The sequence below is a fragment of the Centruroides vittatus genome, unplaced genomic scaffold, assembly GCF_030686945.1.
Source record: "Centruroides vittatus isolate TY-2023 unplaced genomic scaffold, ASM3068694v2 scaffold_386, whole genome shotgun sequence".
Taxonomy (NCBI): domain Eukaryota; kingdom Metazoa; phylum Arthropoda; class Arachnida; order Scorpiones; family Buthidae; genus Centruroides; species Centruroides vittatus.
The window spans coordinates 8,225,507-8,242,847 of record NW_027122706.1 but is presented as its reverse complement, the minus strand read 5'-3'; positions in this window follow the sequence as shown (position 1 = coordinate 8,242,847).

Here is a 17,341-nt window from a genome sequence, read left to right as displayed (position 1 = left end):
TATTGCGTCGTCAATGCCTAGTAAACCCAGTAAACTAATTATCTAATCACAATCTCGTAAATAATTCTTTGTTATTTATTTCGGGTTCGGAAACAATCATAACACGTAGGCTCTTCTCGTCTCACGTTGCTTCTCTGCCTTGCAACTGAGCCGATAGGTAAAACTCGCTCCTTTCTTTTATTTTATATCTAAATAAATTTATAAATTCCCTGTTGTGTCATAACATTTGAAGTAAAACGTGAATAAAAAATTTTTATATATAGCAAAAGCTTATCTTGTCTCAGTAATTTATCAATTCATACGAAAGTTTTAAACTTCAAAAAAAAATAAAAATAATCGAATGCAATAGAAGAAAAGTATGTAAATATTGTTAAAAACATAAAGAAATTTCACATACTTAATTTATTTTTAAAATAATTTAAAGAAAAAAGTGTTTTAAATTGACACAATTTTAATTTTAAGTTGCAATTAATATTTATTAGAGGCAGTAAATCATAATTAACCCATTTTCAAGCGTCAATCTTTATTTTGTTTCAATATTTAAAATAGTTTCTTACAATTTAAGTAGATATTTTTGAATTTTGAAATAGAATTTGAGACACTTAATTTCGTTTTTTAAGTTAAGTTTTAATCAACAAAACCATGACAAAATTCTAATTTCTGCATGTTGTTATCAAAGTATATGTAATTGGAGAACACACTAAAAAATTAACTTCATGTAGAGGTTAATAGGGTGAAAATATATCCAACATCGACTTCAGTTAACGACCGTCAAAACTGAAATTATGCGTGAAGAACACTTAGGCCAATGGGATTGTATAGAGTTTCTCGTTGCGGAATTATACACCAACCTGTTTCATTTTATTCATAAACAAAATACTTTATCAGTGAAAGTATTCCAAAAACTATGCCGATTTTATTCTAATTTTTTTAAAATATAAAAACCATCTCAACGATATCTAAGTAGGAGATCTTATTAAGTCAGTTTCTTCAGAATTATTTGTTATCAGGAAGGCTAAACAATACTTCATTAATTTAATTAAAAGGAAAGAAATATCAGAAACATCAAGTAGATGGTGTAATTTAATACATAATAGAAAGGCAACAAGAAGGAAGATATTGAAACTAATGTAATTTTTTTTTTCTTTATCATTTTAACTTGGTGTCAATGTCGGTTCATCAACAACTCCTCCGCTGAAGTGGGTCAGAACTAACATAAAGTAGGTTGGCATGAAAATAAGCGTAATTACTACTACTATCATCGTCACGCTTTCTACTCGCAGCCTTCGTGTAGGTTTATGCGAAATCCAAATGGACAAACCCTCAGATATTTTCACTCTCCTTTCAAGAATTTCGGAGAAACTCGAATAACAACTATGTAAGAATATGCAATTTTAAAACTCCAATACGTCTTATTATCATAGATGATATTTTTTTTCAAAGCTCTTTTCTTTTTTATAATTGAGACATTAAATATTTAAAATTTTTCCAATAAAATGTATTTTCTTTAACATTAAGCCGATGACATACAAAACTAATATTCGAAAAGGGTATAGAAAGCGAATTAATAATGACATAACTGTTTAATTATAATAAAAGTACAAGATTTTATGTTTTTAACGAATTTATACACTGGTATTTAATATACTTTGTATGCTCTATAAATACCAAAAACTCACATAATACAGTAAGGACTATTCAAACTATTATAAATTTTTATACTTCTCAAGTAACGTAATAAGATAAATAAAATAGTTAATAAATACACCAATAGTATTAAATTATTAACATTTTATTTTTAATTTTCAAAGGTCTTTCGTTGTACTTAGATCACGAACTTCTCTACGAACTGATATCAAGCAACAGTTTTAGTATATTATCAGTAAAAATACCACGAAGATTATTTTAGTCGTTAAAATATCATGTAATATATAAAAACAAAATGAGATCATCGTTAAAATAAAGTCACGTTTATTTCCTTTTAGCCGCATTTCTTATTTTCACAATTTTATTTTAATTTTTATAAAACTTTTTAATGTAAAAGATTGAATGAAAAATAACTGTATAAAATTACTTTTTAAATTAAAAATAAATTTATGAAATGATGAAAATACGATAATTTATTTTTGAAATAAAGATATTTTATTAAAATATTTTTAAAATTTGTATTAAATCTTAAATTTGCTACTTTTTCCTCATAAGATTAGTTTGGTGATAGAGAACGTGTTTTACTTTAAAGCGACATGAAGTCTAATTCATATATTTTGAGAATTACAGCAGTTTAAGAATAATTTCACGAAGTGATAATATTCTGAATGGCTGTTGGAAGGTAAAAATGGGGCAAGTGTAGGTATGTGAGTTAAGAATGAACGTTCACTCTTGCACCACACTTTTATTTATAACTTTTTAACTGCTTGAACGCATAAATGACACGCTCCTAGAAGAAAACGGTAGTAAAGAATGTTGCAACAATAAAGATAAAACTCGAAGAAAACCAATTCTCCGCTCCAAATAAAAAAAAAATAATAAAAATAATAGAAATCATGAAGAACAAGGCGTTTATGATACCAGTTTTGTGGATTTTGTAACAAATTTGTAAAATTTTAAAATTGATTTCCGATGTAATAAAAAAATAAACCTGTATTTTATCGGTTTTAATTGTATTTTATAAACTAATTAATTGAATGATAAATGTTTAATTTTTAATTTATCAAAACTAAAATTTAGACATTTTTAAAACAAAAAATTACACCTTATTTTTAATTTTAGGAATAATTTCAATATGAGTCTAGGACATCTAGGCACTAAAAATTATATAGTTTTAAAAATTACATATATAAAATGCATAGCTTAAAATCGTCACGAATTGTTTGAATAAGTGAGCGAATTCCCACTTGTAAATTGTAAGTTTCGATGCAACAGTTTTTTTTTAAATTTTAAATAATTAAAATTTAAAATGACGAATTAAAGTCGAATGTTTTCAATGTATATAAAAGAAATGTATACCTTGTAGTGTATAAATGTATACTATGTAAATTAATGAGGACGTAACAATGTGTAAGCTATGGTATGATTCTGTTTAACACACAATTGCGTATATGTTTCGTTATTTGCATATTAATTAACTAAAATAAAATCTTAAGATCTTACTCTAGCTTTAGTTTTTTAATAAGATATTACTATAAGGTAAGTAAATTTAAACGGGAAAACAAATTAAAACTTTAATTTAAAACATTAAACGTAAAATCTTTTGCAAGAATCATTTATAAAACGTTTATAAAACAATACTTGAATATAATCTACAATAAACTTATCCATAAATTCACTGTTCCTCTTTGATCGTATCATTAAGTATATTTAAAAAACGTAAAATTGAATTTATAAACATGTCAATCGGAAGTAAGTTTCGCTAACGATACATTCCAACATCACACATATAGCAACAAGTTTGACCTTTGACCACACCATCTCTAGGTATTTAGAGATGGCACTCTACTCGTAACAAATAAAATCTTGTCTAACTAGAAAGAGGAGGAATATTTAAGGATTTTAACACGCGTAGGTCAAGGACTACTTGTATCTCGTAAGAACTTATTTGAGTTTAAGCCGTTATGTTCGATCCCAGAAATTGGTATTAGTATTGATAGCGGATGCGCCAACACAACCAGCATCTGCATCTGGTTGCGTGGGCGAATCTTATAGCAGAACAGATGGCTGTGATCTTATGACTAAAATAAAAAGAAAACTGATTGAAATAATGTGTTTTAGTGTTTCAAGTTGCTCTTAGGAATCTGTTTTTATTCACCATTTTGTACCGTCACTTGATTAAACATTTCTTCACCCTTCATCATTTTTTCGTTAATAACTATTCCTCTTCTGCTGTTTAGTTGCAGATTTTATAACTTAAAAAAATAATTATTAAATTTCTTAAACTTTTAATAGGACTATTAAAAAATAAATAAATATGATAAAGAAATGAATCATATATTTTTATAGTTAAAACTTTCATGTGACCTCGTAAATTTGCATGCAGCCATATTTTAATTTTGTTTTGTTTTATTTTATTTTAACTTCATTGTATTAATTCTATTAACATTTAAATTTTTTAATCAGTGAACTCGAATAGTTTTCAATATGATTTAGTAAAGAGTACTTTAATAAAAAATGGTTCATTTTAAATTAATTTTATATCATTATTTAAAAGGATTTTTATGTCTTCTGATTTAATTATAAGCAGAAAAAATCACAATAGACGACAATTCCTGTATTGTTATTGTAAACGAAATAATGTAAAGTAATGACGATGAGAGGATTAATAAAATGAAATTGATCATCTCATAAAATAACCTACAAAAGACATTCAGTTATATAAATTAGAATTAACAGCAGGATTACGACCTTAAACAACAATAAAGCATTTATTGAATCTGTGCCAATCTCGTAATGTTATTGCCCGCGGCAATAATATAAATATTTTTAAAATATTAAAAGAAAAATAGGATTTTATCGCTTAAAAGAAGCTCAACCAAGCTTAGGAAAAGTAAAAAACATTGACGCCTCCATTATTTAGAAAGTGAAAAATCATCAGATCGTGCGTGATGCATCCCGGTTGCGATAAAGACGGTAACTTTGTTTCCCACACACTTTAATTAATTCAGGAAAATGAATGCTTGATTTGGATTATTTTTGATAAATTCCCATGAAAAATAAGTTTATTTTTCGATATACAGCATCCAAAAACTTACTTAACAAGTTGTCAAACAGTGTATAGATATACGGCGTCAGAAAAAAAGGGTTGGTTTCATGAAGAGTTGATGTCGGGACAAATAGATCAAGGCCAACAACATGGACCTTACGACGTTTTGTCGTGTAGTATTAGGAATGTTACCGTAGAAGTAACAACTGCGAATATTATTAAGTTAACGGTAACTCGAAATCCTTGAACGTTAATGTTTTTTTGCTTTAAATTAATCGTCTTGAATTTAATAATAGTAAATTATGAAAAGAAAATATGTATAATAAATTTTCGAATTGTTTAAATATAATTATATAATATAATTTTATGCTTTTCTTTAAAAAAATAATTTTAAATAATTATCTTCAAATTTTATTCTGACTAATTAAATAGCACTCGAAAGAGAACATTTCTTAATGAGAAAAAGTACTTATAAATATTTTGAAAATGATAGTGTTGGAGTTAAAGATAATAAATTTGAATACAACATTAAAATACTTCGCATTCTTATACGGTTTAAAAAAGCGAGTTGGATGTTGTCACGATCACGTGACAAAGTGATCACGCAAGAAAACCAAGAAACATCTGTTTTATAAACAGGAAGAGAAGAAGCCATAAGACAAAATTGATTCTGTAAGTGATAGCTCTGGCTTCCGTGTACATCATTTCAAGATTCCAAAAAAAGTTCAAAATTACAAAAAACTTGTCTTAATATTTATTTTATAAAAGTTTTTAAGGTAATTTATTTTATAATTTTCTCTTTTCAACACAATTATACGCAACAAATCTTTTATTACACTTGTAAGATGGTTTTATTTCGAATAAAATTGATGTTTTTGCTTTACACTTCTATAGGTTACTACAATAACTTCATTTTTAAAGTAAATAATTCTCATAATTTTATTTATGCATCGAACAGTTTCTATTTTAATTCTGATTTATTGCACAATTTGTGTGTTTAACTGAAATTATATAATTAAAATTATATGTTTATTTTACGTTATTTTCAACTAAACTTAAAAAAAAGAATTATACAGAGATTTAAATCTTGTCATAATCAACGTTTCAACGTCTTCAATGCTTTGATAACGAAATTTCTGCAAATATGCTACTTGTGAACCTATTTATAAAAATCGTTCTTATACTTTCATTACACGCATTATAATGGAATTATTTAGGAATATTTAGCATAAAAAATTGAAGACTTGTACAGATATTAAATTAAAAATATTATTGATTATATCAGTTTTCTGTTGTGTAGGTAGTAAAAGTTTAAATTCGGTTCATATGGTTATAACTTTCAAGATCTGTTCGGATATTTTTCTTTCTGTTTTTGAGTTACTAGTTAGACAAGAAATGAAATTATCTAAACTAAAAATGATTGTGAAGAACTAGATCTATAAAGAAGTCTAATGATTGGTTAAAACAAGTTTATGGGTTTTAGGAATTAGGTTAAAGATCGCGCAATAATAAATTTTCATAATTTTTATAATTCGATAAATGATTTTTTTCCCATTTAAATCAATAAATAATAAATGTATATTTTATATTTTAATTTGAAGCTATAAAAAAAATAGCAAATGTAACGATAATGCAATGACGGTTTAAAATCTTAATTCTCTTAGTGGCAAAAGTAAAACCTTTTAACAACAAAAATATATATATATGTTTATTTTTATGTTTAAAATTGTTATTTATTTTTCTAACGATAGTTAAACTAAAATAGAATCTTTTAAAAACCATCTTGGGCGAGATTCTATCAATATCGCAGTTTAGCACCTAACAATCAAAAATCCTTTTTTAAAAAAATTGAGGTTACAGTTTTTCTTATTTTCTAAATTTGTGGTATTAAAATGCACGTGTGTATGTCACGTGATGTAGACCGTGACCATATAGTTAGTTACAGTGGCCTAAGTATGACGTAACGCAGGCACAGACAGGTTGAGGACGGACGTATGAAGGAAGAACATACCTTGCACGCACCTTGTCGAAGAATTTCTATTAAGTTTTAAAAATATCGATGCAAAAAGAAGTCTGTAACAGTTTGAAAACGATCTTACTTTATTTTTAATTTCCTTTATGGATTTATTTTTAAACCGAATAACAACTATTTAATTTGCAAGTGAGCGACTCGAGACAACGTTTCGTGTGTTGCCACGCAAGACGTAATTAAGGAATAGTTGGTTCAGTTGTCATTAGAGGTCGTTGAAGGACGTAGCTCTGGTTGAACTGCTATTCCTACAGGATACAATTGTTTGTATTCTGATATTAATGTATGTCGGTTTGTAGCACAATTCAGTCAAGTGAAAAGTGATTACCTGTTTTACAGTAGGTTATTGGCGAGTCCGCTTCGATTCGGAGCAAATTTTATTTTCATTTCTATTCATTTACTTTTCCCGATTTTATAAAACAATAACGGATTCTTCGACTAAAGAACAATAAAATCGAAAAAAAATCTGTTTAGAAAAATATGAAAATTAATAAATCATTGTTTGCTTTTATAGCAATTTAAAAATAAACTTTCTTATAAGGTAAAATCAGATTAGAAATCGAAATATATATATATTACATTCTTTTTTCTTTTTTATAATTTATTAACTGCGATTGAAAATTTTCTTATAAGAATAGATCTATTCGGGATACTAAAATTAACTGTATATTTTATAGTCTCATTGCTGTTCAATCATGCTTAAAGACCTACTTGAAGAATATTTTAACAAGATACTGATAAAGGGTAAAGAACTTGGATCTGTTTATTAATATCTTAACAATTCAAACTTTTGTTTGTGACGTAGGAAATGAGTGTACAGTACAGCTTTAGTGTTACGAAGGCAAACGCAAACGGAAATCGAGTTATTGTGACAACAACCGCAATTTTTTTTTATTTGTATTATCAATTCATTTTTTCTTATAAATAGTTAATACATATCAAATTCTCAAATTTTCCTTTTAAATATAAACCTTATTAACTTTAAATAAATAAAAATTATTTAAATAATTTCATTTATATTTAATAAAATTTCTTCCGTAGATTTTAACGTTACATTTTAGTTATAAAATAAGAAAATAAATTTAGTTACAAGCATACATATTCAAAAGGAAACTGACAACTTAAAAAGTGATTTCCTACAAGGTAATACATATTTTAAGGATGAGTTTACATTCGGCATTTTCGTTAGTTACAGAGGATCTATTTATAAAAAGTTGATGGTTTGATTTTTTTACATGCATTAAACACCCACTTCACTTAATATCTTCCACTACTTTTTCCATGAATAATCGGTTTTTTTTTTTTTCTTTGGTGCTTTTATGAACTTGTTTTAGCAGAGTTGTATCTAATAACCAGATGCTAACTCAAAGATACAAAAAAAAAAAAGAGAAAAAGTTATTTACTTACGTCTTGAAATTATTCAGTCATTTTAAATGTGTTAATTAACTTATTTCCATATTGAATAAATAATAATCACTGTTTTCAAATTAAATTATTTTTTATTAAATATTTTCGAACAGAGAAAAAGTAATTTCTTAATTAGTTTATTAATTAAGAATTATTTCAGCGATAAATTTTAATTACATGTAAACGAATTATTTTAGTTTTTTTTTATTGTATGTAAATAAAATAAAAATGAGTGCTCAAAGCAGGCGTACAGCCTGAATAATGCCATTGGAGGGCAAGTCTGGTGCCAGCAGCCGCGGTAATTCCAGCTCCAATAGCGTATATTAAAGTTGTTGTGGTTAAAATAAAAATGAATTAACTAAATATAGATCGTTATATCACATTTTTACATTATTAATGAGTAATAAATGAGATAAAATAGTTAAAAGTTCCTGAAACAATAAATGACAAATTTTAAATATTTATAGGTGGTTAATAACATTAGTGTTAAGTAGACTTAACAAGATTTTTTTTATTGTTAGCGTAAAGTGTAACTCAATAACCTTTAGAACGATGGTAACAGTGTAACTATCTATTGCCTTCTGTTTTTGTCTTTTTTTTTCTTCCCCCCTTGCCAAAACTCACCCAAAGCTGACGGTCATCGACCTCTGGAGTGTGACATCTCGACAACAGTATCACCAATCAGCAGAACTGAAACCAACGTGACAATTCGATCCTTCACGCAACATTCGGCCAGCAAATGAAGTGTAAAGAGGACAACAGAATGATTATTCAACTTAGAATAGTCAAATATTGATATTCATTTTATTTTTTATTTTGTTCACTATTTTTTTTTTATTTTTATTAATTCTATTATGATAAATTAGGTATATTTAATAAATATCAATTTTGATGCACGATGTTTTAAATTTTAATGATCTTTCAAGAAATGAATGGTTGTAGATCATAATCAGTATAACGGAAACTTTATACTTTTGATTAAAGTTTTTATAAAGGCAAGGAATGATGATACATATGTCAGGAACATAATTGTCATCATCAATCATCGCATAATTGCTTCATTCATCTATTCTGATCTTTTACAAGCTAAGCCAATCATTAATTGACAAATCAATATCAATCATTTGATTTCTTACATTAATTCCCATGAATTTAAATAGTTTTAATAAGCTATTAATAATAATAATAATCTAATTTGCTTTAAGATAACAACAACAGTTTGTTACATTCTCTACACTTTTATGAAAAAGAGGAACGCTATTTTTTAACCTTTACATTCTTACATAATAAAGATTATTTAAAAAATCTTGTTTTATAAGTGTTAGATCCATTTACTTATCTAATTTTTCTTTTTAATTTTAGCTATTAAAATTGGATATAAATACGGAAACGCAGCATCCCGGAAGCTAACAAAAAAACTTGATGATAGTTACACTTATATCATATGTTAGAACAAAACAGGAAATGTTCATTATCCATCTGTACATTTGTCTGCTTGTTGTTCAAAAATATTAGGCCTAAATTTATGAATAAACAATCTTTCGAAACTTTTCAGCGTTGTCAATAAATTATTATCAAAAGAAGAGACTATAGAATGAAAACAAGGGCAATTGTTAATACATATGTGAAAACTCATCGATCTGGATCAAAATTATGAATAACTGTCAATATACGAAATATAATTAACGTAAAAGCACATGTACAGCATATACTTTTTCGGATAATTATAAATTAACAATTAATCGTATTAACTGCTATCTAATTAAAAAATTTTGAAGCTAATGTAATGGCTTATGTTTTAATTAAATTAACAACATTTTGTAGGTGATATTTGAATAATGTCAGATGTAATTTTAATTAACTTTATTTATTATATTAATTAAGTTACTCGTAAAGTAAAATCGAAACACGATAAAATATGTTTTATACTAATGAAAAATAATAACATACAGCATATTATTATTATTTTTTTATTACGATCAAGTTTTTTATATACAATTTAGAATTAAAAGCAAATATTTTAATATTTAAATCCGTTTATAACTTGATGTTTATTAGAAAAGTCAATCTAATCAGGTTTGTAACTGAATATCTTCAAATGTTTACCTCCTGCGCAAAGACTTATCTAAATAGACATATATTGAATGTTAAGTAACTATACAGAGGAAAGTTTTAACTATTTAAATAAATTATACATAAACATAAATCTTAGAAGAAATTAATGCTTGGATCCATGTCAAATCTTTTTAAAATTTGTTATGAATACAAATTCATAATATATTTTACAAAGAATGAATGCAAACAAATGAATAAATAAACACAAATGCAAAAAAATATATGTATTGTTTATTTATTATATAATAATAAACAATACATATATTTTTAGTTATTTATTTATTTATATTTATGAATATTAATAATATTTTCAAATGCTATATACCAGTATAGGCCTATATGATATAACTATATTGATTAATAAGTATTGATATTTTTATTAGAAATAAATAAAAACATTGTTCTAATACTGTGCATATAGTCAAGAGGTATTAAATTATATAAAAATAGTAATTATATAACATATAAAGTATCCAAACAAGATTAATTTTACAGGTAAATTAAAACCAAATCTAACTGAAAGGATAGTATTCGTGATATACTCTTGTTTATTTTTAATTTTATAACTTTTATTATTCTTTGTAATTGAAGATAAAGGTATAACAAATGAAAAATACAAGGAACACACGTACATATATAATAGTACTTAAAAATTCGTGTAAAGAATTGAAAATTAGATATTTTCCAAACGAGAACAAAGATTATATTTTAAATGATTTTCTGAAAAGTAGGAAATAATAAATTATATAACGTAATAATCTTTTTTTAAATTTAAGATTAACAATTAAAACGGATTTTAATGTAATAAAATATAAAAAATAAGGCATGAGCTGTAAACGAAGATATTCGTAATTATTACTTTATTTAAATGTGGTTTTAATAATTAATTTTTAATGATGATTATTTCTAATTCATACCTGGTATTTGATATTAAATTAATTAAGATTGTACACTAAAAAATTTTAATATCTTTTAATCAAATTCTTATCACTAATGCTTCTTATATAGTCATATACAGTAAAACCGCAGCTAAGCTATTCATAATTTTATAAAGTTTGACTTAAAATTGCGATGTTCTTTACAGCTGTCCTCTTTCTTCTAAAACACAAAAGAACTGCGGATTTTGTAGATAGAATAGGTAATCGGTTGCCCTAAATACCATTCACTTTCACTATTCAAATTTTCAAAAAAAAAAAGAAAAAAAATATCTAATGTTCTGTTGATAGGTTATAAATAAAGAATATCTGTTTAGAAAGATCTCAAAATACATTTAATCATTTAATACCAAAACACTATAATGTATAAACTAATTTCTCCCTCGACATTCCCTCACATATTTTTAGCACAAAACCATTCACAGATGATTTTCCAAACGGAACAGTAAAAAAGAAAAAAAAAGAAGAAAAAAATAGCAATTCTGAGATTATGCCCGTAAGAGACTATTAAGTTATTTGTGATTATTAAAACCATTATTTTTCTTACAAAAATTAGAGTAGGCACCTGTTTATAGGAATTATACGGAAAGATTGGCTATGCCCAAGTTGCAGTTCAAATGCGCGAGACCTAAATTCCAAACTGCAGACAATGTTTATCGCCCGACCAACTTAAAACATTTACAATGAATAGTAATTTGAAGTTATTATCATTCAGATTGCCCTTTACCATTGTTTAGCTTATAACAGTGAATGATTTGTTGTTTGTACTCGTACTTGACCACTTCACTATCGTTTTAAGGACGTAAGTTCTATATTCTCTCTTCTGACGTCAGAAAAGATCATTTTAAATAGTATCCACTTCCAGTGATGAACGAGAATTTTTAATATCCTACGTTCCTTGTTCGTGTGATTGTACTTTATACTATCTTATTTTTAATTTTTATAATTAAAAAGCTTAATAAATTTTATTTTACATTCACAGAAATAATATATTTAGAAATGTCACGCAAACGTTATATGATAATCGAGATTGAGATTGATATTCTGAACGAGTTTTTAGATAAACGATCTCTTCTTAAATTTAAAAAAAAAAAAAAAAAAATGTTTAAAAATAATTCTGTTGTATTTATTTTATTAGGAATTTTATTTTGATAAATAAATAAAATAAAATAAAAAATTAAGTGTAAATTAGTTATAATTTCTTAAAAGGTGAAATTTCCACTCGAAACGAAAACAAAAATTTAATGGGATAAGCAATAAAAATAACGATTTATGAAAGAGTTATAAAAAATGTATGAAAGATCGTAAAGTGGATCTAGGCGTTTATTAATCTTGTTATTGTGTTCTGATCTAGGATGGTTGTTTTATTTTAGCATGGATGTTTGTTGCATCCTGTCCTCTTATAGTCAGTTCTGTAATAATAAGTTCTGGTTCGACCGAGAAAATCCACTTTCCACCTGCTGAGTCGCTGATGTTAGGTATAGGGGCATTGACCGTCCTCATTTCTGGCACTTCGAGGAGCGGAAAACCGATCAACTTCACCGAAAACACGATATTGGAAAGGTTTTATGAAAGCTGATAAATCGCTACTCACTCCAACTTTTGTTTTTATGCAGTTCAATGCAGGATATTCGATAAGAGATCGTGTAAAGCTGCCTTCTTCCAAATATTGTCATATATTTATTCCTAAATGTTTTATTGTTTTAAGATAAGTAAAAGAAAAATAAATAAATAAAATAGATAGATAATGAATCTAAGTAATTAAAATTGTTTATTATATAAATTTCAGGCACGAAAACAGGAGAAAAATGTTAAATTTTTAGCTTGAGCCTTCCGTTCCGTTTCCTTTTTCTGTAATCGATTGGCCTAAAATTTTATTTACAATCAACTTTTTTATTTAAAAATTTTTAAAAAAGTTGATAATTTATTTATATTAAAAATTAGAGCTAAGTAAAAATGTTTTATGTACTTTTTATAGAGAATTTTATTAATAATTACGGGATTAAAAATATTCATAATCATTAGTAAATTTCAAGATCATTAATTATGAGTCAACTAAGTTTAATTATAAAATTAATTAGGAAAGCCATCAATTTTGTATTTTTATCAAGTATAGATTAATCTAATATTCTAAAAACATTATTAACCGTTTATCTCTATGCTGATATAAAATTCAATCAAAAAATGAAATAATTATTTTTTATCACGGCATAATTTTTTGAAGTAAAATCATTAAAAAAAATAATTAATTAAGTTTCAAATTTTAAATTATTTACAAAGCGACTAACACAGGAAAAAATTACCTTACTAAATCTAAGAATCTTTTCCTTTTTATAACGTTTATTAATTAAAAAAATAATAATTTTAACAATTTGATTTCTTATAAATTTACTTCTCATTCTATAAAAAACAAATAAATAAAATCTTATTAAGATTTTAAAAATATAAAACATATATTGTCATAATAAAAAATATTTTTCTGTATAGAAATATATATATATATATTATTAATATACAAAATGTAATAAAAATAACTTTATTTCAGCAGCATTGTTTTATTTTTTAAAGTATTAACTACAATATTATAAATATTTTATAAACTTGAATACAGTTTAGTATATACATACATATATATAATTAATAACTAAGGAAGTATATTTAGTTATATGAAACCATTTATTAAAAAGATAACCTCTGAGTTTCTGATATTATGTATCTATAACCCCTGGAGGGAAATAATTTAAAAATTCTTTTATATTTAACTTTATATCTTAAATATAATTATATTTATAGAAAATATATGTAGAATAAACTATTTTAAAATATTTAAATCTAAAGTGTACTATTAGGACGTTTAATTTTTTTTAAATATGTTTATTAATAAAATTATAGTCTCTTATAAAAAAAAACTTATCACTATGATAAAAGAATAGACTCTGTGTTGTTATATTTCTTTCAGCTGTCACTTACCGTATAAAATTAAACAAAGATATCTTTCATGATATATTTAAGAAAGAATTAACAATCAATTATCGAATTATCTAGATAGATGATGTTAATGATAGTTAAAAAAAAACTTTAGAAAAAAATGATACAAGATATGGCTAAATTTAGAAAGATATACCTTGATATGGTTTCATAGAGTGCATTGTATTGAAAGATTTTCCTTAGAAGAAGAGTTTCTTTTTTTAATCGTATGTTCTGCTAATAGAAAAGGAGATAAAAAAACAATCTAAAAATAGAAATAATTTTGTTTTTAACATTTTGAATTTAAAACCTTTATTAATTTTTGTGGTTTAATATCTATTATATAAATAAATTGTATTAGTTAAGCATCGAACTCTTAATTACACGTATGGAGTTAATTATTAGTAGAATTAACTCTATGTTCTACTTACATGTCAAATGTCGACATTAATTTGCATTTATCCGACAAACAATAATATCAATTTATGTAATTCTTCTAATTTTATTGAAAAATTCTTTCAATAAAAAAGTTTCAACGATTTTTTTCCACTTTGACATAAGATGTTGGTTAATAGAAATTTAATTTAAATAACAAATAAGAAATTATTAAGAAATATGGTTAAAATCCTTAAAATTAAATAAATAAGTAACTTATTTAACTACATATATATATATATATATAGTAAAAAGTAGTTAAATAAATGCCAATCCTGCTGATGTAATATTCCAAAGAAGCACCATCTTATTCATTTTAGAAAAATATAGGACATTTCGATAAAAAAAAGTTTTTTCTTTGCTTGGAGCAAGTTTTCAAAAAGTACTCAATTAATTTTCTTCTCAACTGCTCTTTAAGCTTTAAGATTTTAAAATTTACTCTGAACTAAGTAATGCTCGAGTGACCCAGACTTTCCAGTTTGAGTTTACAAATAATGCCTTAGGGAATGAGTAATTATCACGTACAAGATATGAGAAATAAAATCGGTATTAATAACAAAATTTAAAGGAAGTAAATAATAACGATAACGAATCGATGGCAAATATGATAAGAATGTCAATAATATATTTTGCTCTGTTTAAATTCGCTACTGATCTAATTAATGTTTTGGAAAACAATAATTAGACCAGATAAGTGTAATCTAATTATTGTTTTTAAGAAACTCACAGAAAAAAATGTAGAAATTATACATTTTTATTATTACGTTTGTGCTATCGAATCGCTTTTCTACTTTAGTAAACCTAATTTTTCATTAGATATACATTTACATTAAACATAAAATTTACATTAAATTTATATTTTTAAGAAATTATTTTTTTAAATAAAATGCTTCTAAAATTTATACAAAATCTTCATAATAATATTTTTATTTATCCTATTAAACATTTAAATAGGTATATACTTGTAAAGAAGTCTACTTTAAAATCACGAAATTTAAAATACCACCATTCCAAAACGAAAATATCCCGATTTAACAAATTCTCGGCATCCCCGATACTGCGAAATTACAATAAAACTCAGCAACTTTAATAGACAATTGAGGTCCGAATTTTTTATTAATATTTGGCATACTTCGCGAGTGAATATCCATTTTATTGTTGACAACTACTTTATGTTCTAATTTAATGTCTTCGTTGCTGATTAATTAAACTGATTGTAACTTACTAAAATTTTCTATGATATATTTTCTAGGATAGGGTCTAGAAATTTAGTTTAAATACTTTTTTGTTTTATTTATTTTAAATACCTAAAATGTATAAACTAATTGAACGTATTGAAGAATTTTAATATTCAATATTTGAGCTGAAAGTCTACAATTTTTTCAAATTGTAGACAAATTCCCACTGTCGTCCGTCCGTCTGTCTGGCTTTCCTTAATCTCGAGAACAAGATTAGATAGATAAAAGACGAGACCAGATGAAAATGCGGTGGCAGGAGATTCTGATTAACTATATTACATAAACGTTCTGTTTTCACGAAAATCACGTTATTTCAATTCAAAATGTTTCCCCTGAAAGATGTTAAATAGATGACCGGCACGTCTCTATTGTTAAAGGAAAAGTATGATGTACAGGGGCAAGCCACTACTAATTTGAGGTGGAGAGCATATATTTTAAATGAAAAATATGATTGAAAATTGCATCCAGGCATTGTGACTACGTCACAATAAATAATTGCTCGTTTTTAATTAAAATATTTATAGATTTAAAGATTCCTTTTATAAATTTTTAGGATTTAAGATAGTTTTTATAAATTAATAATGATATAAATACATGTAAAATAGATAAAGTTTTGTGTTAAAAATCATCTTATTAAGCAAACATAAAAATATCATCTGAAAGAAAATAACATAATAAATAAATAATTTTTTAAAAATTTTTACATAAAATGCAAATTAAAATGATTAGTTTTATCTAATATATAATTTAGTAAACTGTATATTAGAAAATATTTTTGAAGCTAATGCAATTTTATTTTCAAGTGATTAAAAAAAATTACAAAATATTTTATTAGATTACTGATCATGCTTAATCAAAGTTTTGACCAGTCGAAAATTTTTGAGGTCTTGAAGGTATTTCCAGGGGACTTATGTCTGTCACGCGCCCACAATGTATCAAAATAGCCATGAACGTTTTGAAATTCTGATACGGAATCAGAAATTCTGAATTTCACGGATTCTCCAGAGCAACAAGCTGACAACTTAACCGCCTCAGCATCCAGCCGTCCAAATTTCGGAATTTCGAATGATATCTTTGTGGAGAAGTCATCAATACCTTATTAAAATCGATCATATGTATCAAAAATATCCGATCTAACTCGTGTTTTCCTATCAGTTTCGAATTCAGTTCAATGAACTTTAAAAGCACAAAGACATTTGTTTAGCTTGTTTGTTGACAATTCTGAGATATTTAATAAATCCAATTGTACATTATTTTATAATATTTAATATAATAGTTTGTTGTCTTAATAAAAATAAACCGAGATATTTTTTACATATATTCTTCGTGATATAAATAATAATAAAGATCAACAAACATCTTTCTCCTTTCATAGCAATTATCCTTGTCCATACAATATCCTTCTCCAATTGACAATATTTACATTATTGTTCTAATGGAAAGAATTTATTTAAATAATTCTTACTTTTCAAATTTAATATTTGTAATTTTTGAGTCATGCACTACAGAGTTATCAAGT